The sequence below is a fragment of the Aptenodytes forsteri genome, unplaced genomic scaffold (genome assembly GCF_000699145.1).
Source record: "Aptenodytes forsteri isolate BGI_AS27 unplaced genomic scaffold, ASM69914v1 Scaffold23, whole genome shotgun sequence".
NCBI lineage: Eukaryota > Metazoa > Chordata > Aves > Sphenisciformes > Spheniscidae > Aptenodytes > Aptenodytes forsteri.
In genome coordinates, this window is record NW_008796043.1 from 7,422,500 (window position 1) to 7,436,865 (window position 14,366).

Here is a 14,366-nt window from a genome sequence, read left to right on the forward strand (position 1 = left end):
GTTTGGGGAAAAGAGGACATTCCTCACGAGACCGTAATGAGCACAGCACTATCCTCGGTCCCCGCTGGGAGCTCTGATGTTCTGGAAATAGCAATCTCAAAAGGGGAAACGCGGTCACTTAGAGGTTACGAATCCATTTCATATACAAATCCGATAGTAAAAGGGGAGACAAGTGCGTGCCAAAAAATCCTTGCTGTGAATTTGCCCAAGTGAAGGCTGCAGGACTGGAGCGGGATCATGGCTTCCTTCCAGCAGAATTGTCCTAAGGGCACATCTGCAAAGGTGGTGATGGTCCTATGACACATCACCCTGCAAAGCTCCCGTAACTGGTGGAATTTGGAGGAGTTTCTTAATTCAGTGGCCACTATATTAAAAGCACATGAAAACTATTAAAAAAATAAAAAGTCATAGGAGTAAAGTATTATAAAAACCCAGACAAACCTCAAAACACACCCACCCTGGAAATGTATCCCATTCACAGCTTCACTGAGTATTTTCTTTTAACCCACCACAAGTCTTCCCAGAAGAACAACTGAAAAGACATTAGAGATTATTTATTTTTCTTTCTAAAATACTGTTTTAAAATTATTATAGTGCCACATCAGCGCAATCAGCAAGCTCAAAATGAAGAGGATTACAGAGACATAAGTATTCCTTTGACGTAAGATGCCTTTTAATTTCACAGTCAGCTCTTCTGCTTCCTTTTACAAAGACACTTCCACTTAATCTCTTCTAGGCCACCCTGAACACCCACTGGACATACACATATTCTTGGTAGCTCTGTTGGTTATTTTGTGGGGTTTTTTTGGTAATCTGGTTTCATGCATGTGAAAGTTCATTCTCTGCAGTAAATGAAAGGCTTTCACAAAGGGTCTTCTTTCCATTGGAGACATGACTAGAGGCTCAATTGCTATTCAAACCAAGTGTAATAAAAAAGGGCTTGTTGTGGAGAATACAGCTCCGTTTCTCTGTATTAAAGCATAGAACTACTCACAGTAACCTCTTGCATAGAAGACTGAGAATAAAAACAGCCCCCACCATGCCGTATTTCACAAAGCAGCTTGCCAAGAGTACGAGTTTCTCAGGACTCGGGATGAGAGCTGCAGCAGAGGAGCAGATGTGGCTATTGCTGCAAAGGTGGGCCCCAGCTAACACCGTCCCATCCTGCATGTCAGTGTGCATGCTAGGCAAAGGGGTTAAAACTCGTGCTGCCTCTTCATCTGTTCCTGGCCCAGAGTCAAGGTTTGCTGAAGCAAGAGGCAAGCTGTGAAGTTTATGGGGTTTATGGGGTGCCAATCGCCCTCTGACAATGGCAGGCATTTCCTGCAGCTACCAAATTTCCCTGCTGCGTCCTCTTGGTGGGCTCAGTACTGAGCCTGAGGCTGACACGTGCTTTTTACCTTCTGCTGGACTACTCCAGACCTAACCGGTATGGGCAGAGGGAATGGGGGGAATAAGGGACTGACTTCCAGCTAAACAGAAAAAGGACAGGAGCCGCCTCTGCTTTGCTCCTGCTACTGCTTGAAAAGAAAAAGCAGAACATGGGGTTCCTTTATGGCACCACAGACCACCATCTCCACAAAGCATGTTGTTTTCTGCACCTCGATGAACTAAAACTTGCACTGTGGACGCTACACAAAGCAGAGGGATATTCCATGGATGTGGCTTCATACACCATTTTGGACCCTGCAGAAAGGATGTGTCTGATCTGTGACCAGCAGGGATGGAGCAAAGAGGGTTGAATTACAGGTCTCTGAAAAATGGTCTTTACTTTGGTTCTGTTTGATGACCCAAGAGAAAGACAACAAAGACGTGTAATCCTCCTCCTCTTCCAGCAGTATTTCAGTTGGTTCAGCACCTCACACACCCCAAACTCATTACTTTGACACCTCAAAGTTTTCTCCTACTTTTAGCTAAACTTGACTAACTATTTAAAAAAGGCGCCAGTTTTAAAGTTTGCAATATTTGGGAAAGCTTTTTCAGCTCCTCTGCAATGAGCAGAAGAACCAGATGTTGGTTTGTTTGCTTCCCCTTAAAACTGAGCCATGCTGTGTATTCTCCAGTCCTTGCCTCTGCTGCTTTCTGCAAGGCACTTAGTAAAGAAATTTTGCCTAACACTGAAAAATGCATACGGTCATTTTTACAAATTTGTAGACGAGGTTAAACATGTACTATCATTAATCAAGCAGAAACCTGTTTTCCTAAGGAGACAAATAAGTTATGGAGCAATGATTAGCTGGCCTGTTTTAGGAAAGCGTCCCTGTTTAGGGTAGCAAGGGGACTTGTGACTGGGCACTTGGAACAAGGTGAGGACAAGAACCATCTCTCAGAATTTTGGCTTTCCAGACCTGGAGAACAATACGCCCAGGAACACATTTGGAGCACAAATTTCCAGATGGAACCTACATGCAATCTAAATGTCCATGGGTATCGTTTTTGGATATTTGAAGTCGTGCTGTTAGGTAGTCCAACACACTGACCCAAATCCAATTTGGATATATTCGTATGAAACCGAGCATAGGTTTAAATATAAACATCTGCACACACAAGCAGTGACATGCAATAACTTCTGGGGACAAGTGAATTTAGCTGTGCACAGATGCTATGTTGAAACCTTGACAGTGGGTGTTTGGATTATTCTGGCTTCAGACTGTTCAAAATGTTAATTAAGGACAAGAGCTCTCCCACTCCAAACTTGAGTCTTACAGGTCAGATTTAAAATGAAATCATCAGTTATGTGGGGCATTATATGCCGTATTTCCACCTGAAGCAATTAACTTCTAGGGAGAAGGGAGGAAGGAAGAAAAATATCCCTTGGCTCTATGTATTATTATTTTTGTAACCAGATTGTCCTCCATTATATGATAAAGCAGAAATGTATGTAAGGAATCTTTCAGTTACCAGTTATCACTACATACACAGATGGTCTGAAATCATACCTTAACCTCTTAGCAAAATATAAAAGGCAAGTATTTTTTCTGCCATTGAGCACTACCAAATGTAGGGTATATTGACCTTAACAGCCCTGGCAGGTAAAAGCATCTATGCCCATTCCTGGGCTAATTCAAAATATAAAACTCGGTAGAATTTTCCATGTTCTTGGCCAAGACCTTGGTAACAAGCACACAGAAACACATTATGTAAAGCAAATAAATAAGCATTTTCCAAACTTTTACAATTTCAGGTTTTGAAAGATATGCAGTGAAGCCCTGTTAAGCAGATCCTAGTGCCCAGACATCCTTAGAAGAAAACCTATCGCATCCTAGGCTGCATCAAAAGAAGCATGGCCAGCAGGTTGAGGGAGGTGATTCTCCCCCTTCTACTCCGCTCCCGTGAGACCCCACCTGGAGTACTGCATCCAGCTCTGGGGCTGCCAACATAAGAAGGACGTGGACCTGTTGGAGCGGGTCCAGAGGAGGGCCACGAAGAGGATCAGGGGGATGGAACACCTCCCCTATGAGGACAGGCTGAGAGAGTTGGGGTTGTTCAGCCTAGAGAAGAGAAGGCTTCAGGGAGACCTTACAGCAGCCTTCCAGTACTTAAAGGGGGCCTACAGGAAAGATGGGGATGGACTCTTTATCAGGGAGTGTAGTGATAAGGTGAGGGGTAATGGTTTTAAACTGAAAGAGGGTAGACTTAGATTAGATATTAGGAAGAAATTCTTCACTGTGAGGGTGGTGAGACACTGGAACAGGTTGCCCAGAGAAGTTGTGGATGCCCCCTCCCTGGAAGTGTTCAAGGCCAGGTTGGACGGGGCTTTGAGCAACCTGATCTAGTGGAAGGTGTCCCTGCCCATGGCAGGGGGCTTGGAACTAGATGATCTTTTAGGTCCCTTCCAACCCAAACCATTCTGTGATTCTGTGATTCCATGATTCTATCCACCCCACAACTTTGTAGCATCACGAAATAGCTGTCAGAAGAGATGCTACAAAGTCCTGTTACACTAGGCCTGAGTGTCTGCACAAGACTTACAACACAAAAATCTCCTAATGAGCCTTAGCTGGGCTGAAGAGAAGCGGATCCCTGTGTCTTGCACTCGTCTCCTACAAAACCTCCAGCTGCCTCCATTAAGAGTCACAAGCTGAAACACGAAAAAACACATTCATGTTTTATTTATTTAGGGCGTCGATCTCTCTCTCTGGCTGGGTGGATTTTCCAGATGCATTCCTTACCGAGCTGAAGAGTATCTGCAGGACACAAACCCCTCCACACACCCATTGCGCAATACTTGTCCGTGCCAGCTCCGGGCACCAAGCAAGACGCCTTCCCTCTCACACCTCCCTCTCGACCCCCCTCCACTTTCCAGAATCTCAGCCCACTCGCTTAACCCAGGCTGAAACAGGACAAACGGAAATTTCTCGGCTCTCTGGCTGCGTCACTTAGGTTTACCCATATGCAGAAGGTTAATCGAGACTGGGTAACATTTTATTCCAGCTTTCCTTCACTAATTGGTTGTACTGCCGCACAGTGGAGTTTGAATTGGTTTGTGGAGTTTGAATTGGTTTTGACTTAGCAAAACAACACACTGTTCCTTGTTAGTGTCTGCAACAGGCAAGCCCAGCCTAAAATACTTATAGATTCTTTATTTGCGCTATCTCTGTTACAGTTCTCTCTCACGGGCTTCTTTAGGCATTTATCTGCTTTCCCCAGCATTTATATAGGACCTAATACAGAGATCTGGAGTTGAAAATCGCTATGTAGTAACTCAAAATGAGCATGAGCAAAGCTCTCGCTCAGCATGGAAGTCCCTTCATGCAGAATTAGCCTCTCCTTGGTATTGCCGTTTTAAGGACTGGTGTCCTTAGAAGAGGTAGATGTCCAGGCTCCCTTAAAAGTAAGTGAAATGACTCCCACCCTAAGCCCTATATTCCCTGGGACACTGCTGAAGCGGACAGCAGGAGACACAGCTGCTCCTTTAACTGTAGCAAGCAGGAATGACTACAGGGGTTTTTGAGCAAGGCGGCCAAAGGAGGAGAGGCTTCTTAATCTGACAGCTAGGGGCTTATTGTATGAGGCAGTGCATGTGTCTATCAACACGTCTGTCAAGCTAACTTACACCAACTATTTGTCTTGGTTGCTGCTAATTAAAACACACCGCTTTTTGCTGTTAGCATACTTGTTGTTCAGAAATTGCTGACAAAGTAATGGCAGCAACACCGCTTCATGCAGACTGCATGTTCAGGGGTCTGACTCAACGGGATGCTGAGCAGCATCTGCAAAGGGCTCAGTACCCTGCAGGACCAGGTGCGGGGATGTCACCTCTGCCATGTCACTTAACATCGGTGTTAGAGCTCCGGGATGTTTTGAGGAAATTGCCACGAAATCAAAGGAATCTAGGATACCAATGTAAGAAGAACCCAACAGGTATGTGGTTTATTTTTGAGTGTTGTTAGATATATCTAACAACATACCCTCAAAGGAAAATAGCACCTCCTTTCTCATGAGACACCAGTGTGTCTCTTTCAAAACTGTATCGCCAGCAGTAAGCACAGCATGGCAACTTTCTGATGGGAAATGACTCTGAAGTAGGTACAGAAAAGCCAGAGATCAATTAGACACATTTGAGCACTTGCAACCTTATAGTTAATAGCATGCAGTAAAGAGCAGGGTATAACAGCAGCTGGCTACAGATGCAGACTTGTATTTTGAATAAAGCTTAAGAGGAGCTCAGGAGTAATGCTGGTGTGTGCTACAATCCCACAGCAGTGCTGGGAGAGTCCACTAGCAGGCATTTCCAACTATTTTATCTTCCCCTCCCTTCTTCTGATGGCTTCTTATCTGAAATTTTAATTTATCCCACAGTTTTCCTGTGTTACTCCTTTGCATGGAAACATAATGGTACCAGGTGCTGAAAATACAGTTCTTAGTTTCCTTCCAAGGCATTCATTTCACAGGTAATTTTGTTGTGAAGTTGAACAGTCCGTAATGCAGCCTAGGTGTTTTGGCAGCAACTTGATGTTACCAAACATCATTATTTGTCCAGTTAGTTTACAGGAAAATAAATACAAAATCTCCAGGTGTTGCTTACAGTGTAGCCAATATTTTTCATTCCATTCGTAAATACAACGCTCTGTTCAGCCCACACACCTATTTTACAGCTCTAATGAAAAATATAGAGCAAAATTCACACATAATGGTTACCATACCACCTTTCAACGCACCTCTGTAAAAGACAGAGATTGGTCAAACAGGCATCGCTCCAAGTGTGTAAATGCAATATATGAAGAAACATGTCAAGAATTTTAATTGTACTAGATAGGAAAAACCCGTAACTAAGAGAAAATAGATTGCCTACATAAGAGCACGCAGCTGGAATGACTTTAGTCCCCACGGCATGGTTAAGAGGCCTCTTTATGGATTTGGATTAGAAGTGCCTTGAGCCAGGCACAGGAGGTCAGGCTGGAGAGGGGCAGCTCCAAACCCAGGGACCTGAATGGCTCTTACAGCTCAAGTTAGCACAGGACACACAAATCCGGTAACTTTTTGGATCTCGCTATTACTCCTGACACTGATGCATTTATCAGGGTGCACCAACTATTTTCCATCTTTAGGAAGATTGGCAGTTTTAAATTCATGGTTTGGATATATCAGCAATAATCCATTTATCACCCGTGCCTTTTACATCGTAAGAGACAGAAGCTACTGGCAGAGGAGGGAGACACGCAGGCCCCTTGACAGCTCATGAGCACCTTGACATTCCTTTGCAATGGCAATACTGCACATACATCAGCGTTTGTTTGTTTATTTATTGAGACTTCAATTCCCTGCCAGCTGCCCCAGTACTCTGAGTACATACTGGAAAAGAAAAGAAAGACAAAGAAACCTTTACACAGGCAGTCCCTCCGTACGCAGCCCCTGATGCATGGGACTGAAGCCCCAAAGCAAACCCTGGACCCCCGAGGGTGCTGGGCTCTCTCCACCACCCAGGGCTTACCCCAGGAGCGGACAGGCTCAGTCCCCTTCCACCTTACTGGCCATTGCAATTAAAAGGGTCGCTCCAAATGAAATTTCTCGGCCTAAAATGCACAGCCACACGGGCACCGCCATTCAGTGAGGATTTAATTACCCCAGGGTGCACGCAGGCAAAATCCTCATCTGATAAATACGGCCAGATCAGTGAACTGGAAGCAAACATGCCTGACTTTCCTCTGGCTTTGTGAGTATCGGTGACCCTGTGACTTTTTATTAAGCCATATGACTATACACTGCAGGCATACATGTGAAAGAATGCCCAGGGAGGGATGTGGCTTGTGGCACCTGAAATCCCTCACTGGTCATTTACAAACCATAAAGAAAAGTTGACAAATTCCTAAAGCTTAGAATTTATGGGTTTTTTGTTAGGGGCTTAAGGTTTGTGTGGATATAGCACACCACCAGACTGATGCCAGACATTTTTTTTGTGCATGTTATTATAGATGTGAACAATGGCCTGGATTTATCCAGAGATAAGGACTAAAATTATTCCGTCTGTGCAGTGTTAATGAATAAATGCTATTCCTGAACTATCACAAAATTCCAAGCCATGAGTTTTGCTTACCATGATCATGTTTGAACTGTTATTTATAGGCAGAAAAAACCCTGTATTTTCTTAAACCTTTTTCTGAAAAAGTTTTCTGTCTCAAAGTTTTCATTTTTTACTGTAAACCATTCATAAGGCTTTTATCAATTGTTACACTCCTAAAACTCCCCAGTTGTATCCTACCAAAGGTGGAGAAATAATATATAGCTTCTCACCGTATAAAATACTATAAACAATATATAGTGAGAAACCAGTTATTAAATGGATCTAGTTCAGCTGCTCCCAAGCCACTCATCAGGGAAAAAAATCATATTTTCCAAATACGTTTTTAAACCAGGGTTTTTTTTCCCCCTCACCTCTTTTTAGTATAGCAGATTTCATTACTGCGTGGCAGGATGATTCATCCATTTCTGGTCCAGAAATTCCTAGATTTAATTCTTACACCTGGAACGATGCTCAGGAGCTAGGTTGTCATAAGCGCACAGAAGGGACATCCCGACCCAGTCATCTCTTGCGTACCCCATGGAAAGTACCTAAAAAAGTACCTACCTTACTGGAGGGGGCCCTAAAGTAATTTTTGTCCCTCCCCTCCTGTCAGCTGCTGACCTACAGGGTGTGGGGAAGGCCGGAGGACCAGTGCCTTGGTGTGCACTGGAGATACCTGGGGACACGAGGGACTGTCCCCTACCGGTGGCTCAGCCCCGTGGCAGGGGAGCGGGAAGGTGAAGGCAGGGAGGATCCTGACTCATGATCTAGAGCATGGGGGTGACCGAGATGGGTCCTACTATGGACGACAGGCTTACAGCCTCCAATTCTGGCTGTGTTTGCCAAGGGCAAAGGGTAGTTATCTTACGCAAGCTGTTTAGTCTTCTACTTGTCTATAGTGTACTGGCCCTATCTTTTGATTCCTTGGGAGGTTTCTCTTCATCAGCAGGGCTTTCAGCTCATTTCTTTGAAGCCTGTTTTCTAAAGCATTAAAAATGTGCTTTGCAACAGTTCAAAGACCATCTCCTTTGCTTTCAACTGTTCCATATTGTGCTATAGCTTCAAACTATGCAATGAATAACTTCACACTGAAATTTCTACATTAAATACTCTATTGAGTAAAGTGCAGGTTTTAAGTTCTAAAACATTAAAACAAAGAAACAAAATTCATAATGATGTCTATGTCTATTACCTGGGAATGCCACAAGTTAGGAAGATGAGATCTGCCACTTCTGAGTCTGTTAGCTCCCTTCAATTCCCTTGCCTGCTGTCATGCCCAGAGCACAAATCTCAGAGGAAAGAGTCAAAACCCCGTTGTAAAGAGATCTCATCCTGTTATCTACCACCTAAAAACTAGTCTGAGCTCTCAAGCCTATGATTTAGCATCCCCAAAGTGTGTAATATTGAAAAGCAAGTTTTGCCCTTTCCTCATTCATTCTTTCCCAAAGTAGGGTGGTGCGGGAGTGCAAACCAATGACACTGACTGACGAAAGAGTTAACATCGCTGGCAATCCGGTAGAGGAAAACCAGTGGAGAGGCATAGCTGGTTATCTGGAGCAGATAACTTCAAAGCAGCCTGAGCAGTGACTGATAATGAAGTAACAGTGATAAGAAACATGCTTCCTCACGTGCTTTCTCACTGCAGCAATCTGGAGGCATTGCAGCTGAACATCGCCCTTCTGGCAGCGTCCCTGCACATCTGTAGCATCCATTGAGAAGAAGTAAACAACATCAGTCAGCTGGAAAGAGTGCTTTCCTCAACCTCCCTGACCCCCTGCAGCAAATTTGTCCCAAGCTCAAAAGAGAAAAAATGCTGGTGTGTATTTTCCTAGCATCTTGGAGTTGTCTGCATCTGTATTCATTGTTATTTAATATGTTAGTCTGTTATGCTTAGTATGTTTGGCTTAATATCACCGGTTAATGTTCTGCTGACTGAAAAATAAAGTAGCATGATAAATTCTCTGAAACTAGCTTATCTGAGGAGGAGGGACAGAAAGATTCAGAAAAAGGGGAAGCGATGGAGGACAGCGTGTATTCAGTCCTCTTTTCAAAAGCTTCTTCCGCAAAATGAGAATTGTTGGAGAATGCCTCCCTCCCTCCACAGATCTCTTCCTTTCTTGAACCAAACTACAGGCTGCAGCAACAAGGCAGCTAATAATAAACTCTTCAGCTGAACTCTAGGAAAGCAGTTTGGTCAAGACTTTGCCTGCCAAGTGCTGCCCAACACATGTTCCCAGCTGCCAGCAGTGACTCACCACAAGCCATGTTTTTTATGAACCAGCCGTGCTTTAGCCATCTCCCCCTCAGAGCACGTTTTGCTCCAGACAAGACCTCCCACTTCCAAACGCTGAAGTCAAAGGCACTTGAGTCATGGTCCTCCTACCATGTCTCATGTCAACGGGGCATACAGGGACTACTCCAGTCACAATATATTGACACAACTGCTCTTACACCATGGCTCCTGAAACAAAACACCCACTCCTGCTGTTATCGCTGGGATTTCTACAGCGCCGGGATTTCTACAGCGCCAGCCAGCAGGCAGGACAGGACTCCTTTCAAAATGACCTTTTATCAAGGGTTTGTATAACAAAACTTCGTTCTTGCCTTGGGCTTCCCCCATAATGCCTTCTCTTACCAGTGAGGACACAGGGCAAAGAAGGAACACCAGCTGGGACAGCAGGCATAACATTTCCTACTGGTCAGGCAGGAGCTTGAACTACTCGGCTGCATTTCGGCCCCAAGAGCAACCTTTGGTGCTTCACTGGAAATGCTGACCCAGCTGGCCAGTGAATTTGGAGTTTTTAAAAGACGTGCATGTCACCTTCCTGGACAGATGAGACTGGTGCCAGGTGAAGCAGCCAGCGCTGCTGAAGGCACGACTCCCACTCCCTCCAGAGGTTGCTCAGAGGCTGCTTGGAAATGCAGCAGGGACTGTAGAAAAAGGAACGCACCGAGTTGGGTTTTCTGAGGGAGGGGAAATAACTCCTTTAGGGGCCACAAAAGCATGAGCACTTGCAGGCAAACAGCATGCATGCTGGTGCAGGGAACATATGTAAACCAGGTCAGCCTAGCTCCTCCCTGTGCTGCCCCAAAGATGAGGAAGGGGGTATGGGAGGAAGTTTGGGCTCAAAAATGGTGTGGACAAAGAAGGCTTCTTGGATGAGGACACTACTGAATTACACAACTCTCACCAGTGCCAATGCTATGGCTTCATGGCCCCATTCCCCCTTTTGATGAGGCTCTTGTAAAGCAAGGAAGGGTTTGGGATGATTTGGAGTTTAACTCTCAAGTACTGCAGACATCTGGGACACCCCCCTGACCACAGCGATGTTGTTTTCATGAAGGAGAAGGGGGTTATGGTTGTTTCCTAAGGGTGGAACTACCCTGTCTCCTGCTTTTGTGGTGAAATCTCCTCCTCCTGCCACCGCCAGACTGCTGGCCCTCTCCTCCCTCCCTGCCACCCCACCAAGTGCAACAGCACAAGCATTTCTGGAAATGCTCAGATAAACGTTACACTTCTAAGGGGAGAAATAACTCACATCGGTAGCACCACATTACCCAGGAGAGAGAAAGAAAGAAATGAAAGCAAGTTAACACGCAAAAATCCCCTCATGTCACAACAGTGCACTTACTATTGGGATAGTAAGGATAGCGGGGTACCCGCTCCTTGCTAAAACCTTTCGCAGTTCACTGCAAGAGCATGCTGACCAGCTAGGTAGTGGGCAACATGGAGGGAAGCTATTTTTATAGGTGTTAATGAATCCTAATATTTTTTACTCAGCTGGAGGTGACAGAAATGAACAGTTAACATTTCTTCCCATTTCCCAAGATTTTTTTTCTTTTTTTGCTATTCCAGGGCCTAATCCAGAAAAAAAAAAACAGTAGGAAAAAACCCTACGTGCAGCCTTATGGCAGGACTTTCCAAGCCACAGATGCTGGCTCTGTGGTTGGCTGACCTATCCAAAATAAAGCTCAACAGCAGGGAGCAGTGGAGTAGTTCAGGGGGTAGAAGAGGTCATGCGAATGTGATCCCCACCTCCCAAACGCTGCATCTCCTCATGCTGCCTCCCCCTGCTCCTTTTGGGGTGGAGGGAATTGTTGATTTACTTTTTATTTTTTATTTTCAGCCTGCCTTTCCTATCTGTTTGCCAAGTGGGGTTGTTGAAAGTGACTCTTGTTGCAGCCACTTTCCCAGGAGAGAAAAAACAAGGTGAACTTTTATCCTGATGGCTTACAGTTGAAAAAGCAGCTAGCAGCTTGGACAATGAACCCCTTTGGCTGCTCCAAGACAGAGTTGTGGGAGCTCAGAGGCCACCGTGTTACCTCCCTGTGTCTGGAGGCACAGGAGTCAGCCTGCCCCAGGTGAAGCTGTTGGCTGCAGAGGCTGAAACGCTTCCCCGAGGGAAAGAAAGCACAAGAGCCTTGAAAAGAGGAGCCTCGAAGGCTGCTGCCCCCTGCGCAGAGATGCGTGGCACCGCCTTCTTCACACGAGAAGGCCATTTTCAGTGAACAAACATTGAAAAAAGGAAAGGAAGTGGAAAAAAGGAAAGAAAGTGACCAAGTGTTTTAATCATTTTTGACATCAGAATACATTCATATCATATACTTTTACTTCTTTCTTGAGAGGAGCGCACAGCATATGTACTGGCTCAGCTGGCAGTACAACTTCTGTGAGTCTACAGGAGGTCCCACACCACCATTCTTGGGAATACCTACAAACCCCGCTGCACATCAGTCTGAGGACCGAAGGAAAGCCCAGCTGGGCAGAGGACATGTAAGAGGCATGGACCCTTTTTTACAGCCAGCACATTCATTTCTGTTGAGGTATGGGCTTCATTTTCATAATGTTAACAATCAAATAATGAAACCAACCACTTCCAGGGCTATTTCTGAAGCATTATGTTTGCCAAGAAAATAAAACAAGTCTAAAAATCACACCTTCCTCTGGGCAGATATTAGAGTCAGGTGGATAACGGGACTGTACCTGTATGTTTTGATGCTGCCAGCAAGGGAGGTTTTCATAGCAAGTGTTTGACTTACCCTAAGCACTATGCAATAGCGAGCTGAAAGACCTGCTGCCACTTACCAAACCTCTTGTAGCCAAAGGACTGCACCTCCTCCTCCTCTGCAAAATCGTCTGGAGAAAGAAAGAAAGACACAGCAACAGATTACTACTGCCACTGGAAAAAGGTGAGAAGAAGTTTTTACAGGTGCACATTTATAAATTAATGTACTTGAAAGTTTAACTGATTTGTAAGGCATGTTACTGATCTTCCCCTCCGTTGCTCATATCCCACCTCTGTCCCCGGGTAGAACAGGCAGTTCAGAACCTTTCCCCCAAACCAGTATCACCAGCAGAAATCCAGACTACAAATGGTTTATCACCTGGCAGCTATCCTGGAGCCTGCTTGGCCACCTAAATATAGACCAGAGCAGACATGTCCCTCGTCACGATGATGGCCATAGTTGTCACCAGCGTGCTGAATGGGCAGGCTCGCCCGGACCACGGCACTCGCTCCAGCCTGCTGCCTGCGCTGTCCAGGCCGTCAGGCTTAAGTTATACGTGCATCAGCTGGGCTGTTTGCACAAAGTGGTACACATAGCTATGCTGAGTAACAAGAGAGGAGTCAGAGGGGACAGCTGTCCGTCCATCCACCACCTCCCATGGGCACTAGCTTGGCCTGAAGAGGCAAGATCTGATAGAAAAATGGGAAACAGAACTGATAAACTCAAACAGATGAGAAAAATAAAAACCATTTAAGCCCTTTTGTTCTCATCTTCACCAGCTAGCAAGCGGTAAAATGCTAATAATCACAATTCTATTTTGTCAGAAGCTTAATTTGTCTCTACTTCCTTCCAGCAGCAAAGGAAAAGGCTGGCATCAGCAGAAGAAATACACCCACAACTTCTTTGAAAAAAAAAAAGGATATGTTTGTGTTTGTGCGTTCAGCCTCTTTCTACCAACGCAACCCCTCTTTCTGCTGAGCTGGGGAAGACGAGAGCCCTGCCTTATCACCAGCACTAGCCTCTGTACCAGGTGACCAACTGCCAGGGAGGGCAGCACAGCCTGAGCTGCTTATCTCCCGCTTCCTTATTTCCTGGGGGAAGCAGAGTAGACCCATTCCCCCCCCCACAAGCACCATTTCATGTGGGGAGAAGGCTCTGCGGGGGCTCTTTTTAAACAGGACCTAGGACACGGCTTCCCAAGTGGCAGCCGACGGTTTGCAGCCCACCGCTGCGCTGGGGAACCACACCACCTTTGCCGCGTTTCTGAGCAAAAGCGTGCAGGCAAGCCTGCCTCCGTGCTGCAAAAAATGCCACCGGGGACTGATGGCAATCCCCGCTCTCCGAAACCCGGGTACTCCTGGGCTTTTGTTTGTATCGCAGCGGAGGCGAGGCAGACTCAGCACCCCGGGGAGCTTCAGCGGCTGCTCGCCACCTTGTGCCACCCTTCCAGCACGGGATGCCGAGGAAGCTCACTCACTTGCAACCTCTCCATCCAGACCTTTCTCTGACATGAGGGGAGAAGGAAACAGAAGCTCAAAGGCCAGCCAAGGAATTCACCAGAAGGGAACATTGAATGAGCGGTGGTGGAAAAGCAGGCTCAAAGCAGATAAACAGACGTGATGGAGCGAGAGGTCTGTGCTCGGTTAGACCTTTTTTGTCCACAGACTTCCTGCACATGAACAGGCTGCTCCACTTCATGAGACTGGGCTAACTGGTGCCGCAGGTAACTCGGGCCACAACAGAGCCCTGGGGGGATGAATTCAAAGGTGAAGTAAAGATATAGTCCTCATCGGGGCTCAACAAAGCCTAAAGCATTTGAGTGTACGTCCAGCAACAAATGTGACCCGCACCTCCT

General features: G+C 45.8%; 1 protein-coding gene across 1 annotated transcript in view; it reads right to left on the reverse strand.

Annotated features, from left to right (window-relative positions):
• COLEC12 (collectin subfamily member 12) overlaps positions 1-12,637 on the reverse strand; it is a 91,515-nt gene extending 78,878 nt beyond the window's left edge. Inside the window, exon 1 of the mRNA XM_019473765.1 lies at positions 12,591-12,637. The gene's annotated coding sequence lies outside the window, so the exon portion shown is untranslated. The remainder of the gene's footprint in view (positions 1-12,590) is intronic.
• Between the last annotated feature and the right edge of the window lie 1,729 nt (positions 12,638-14,366).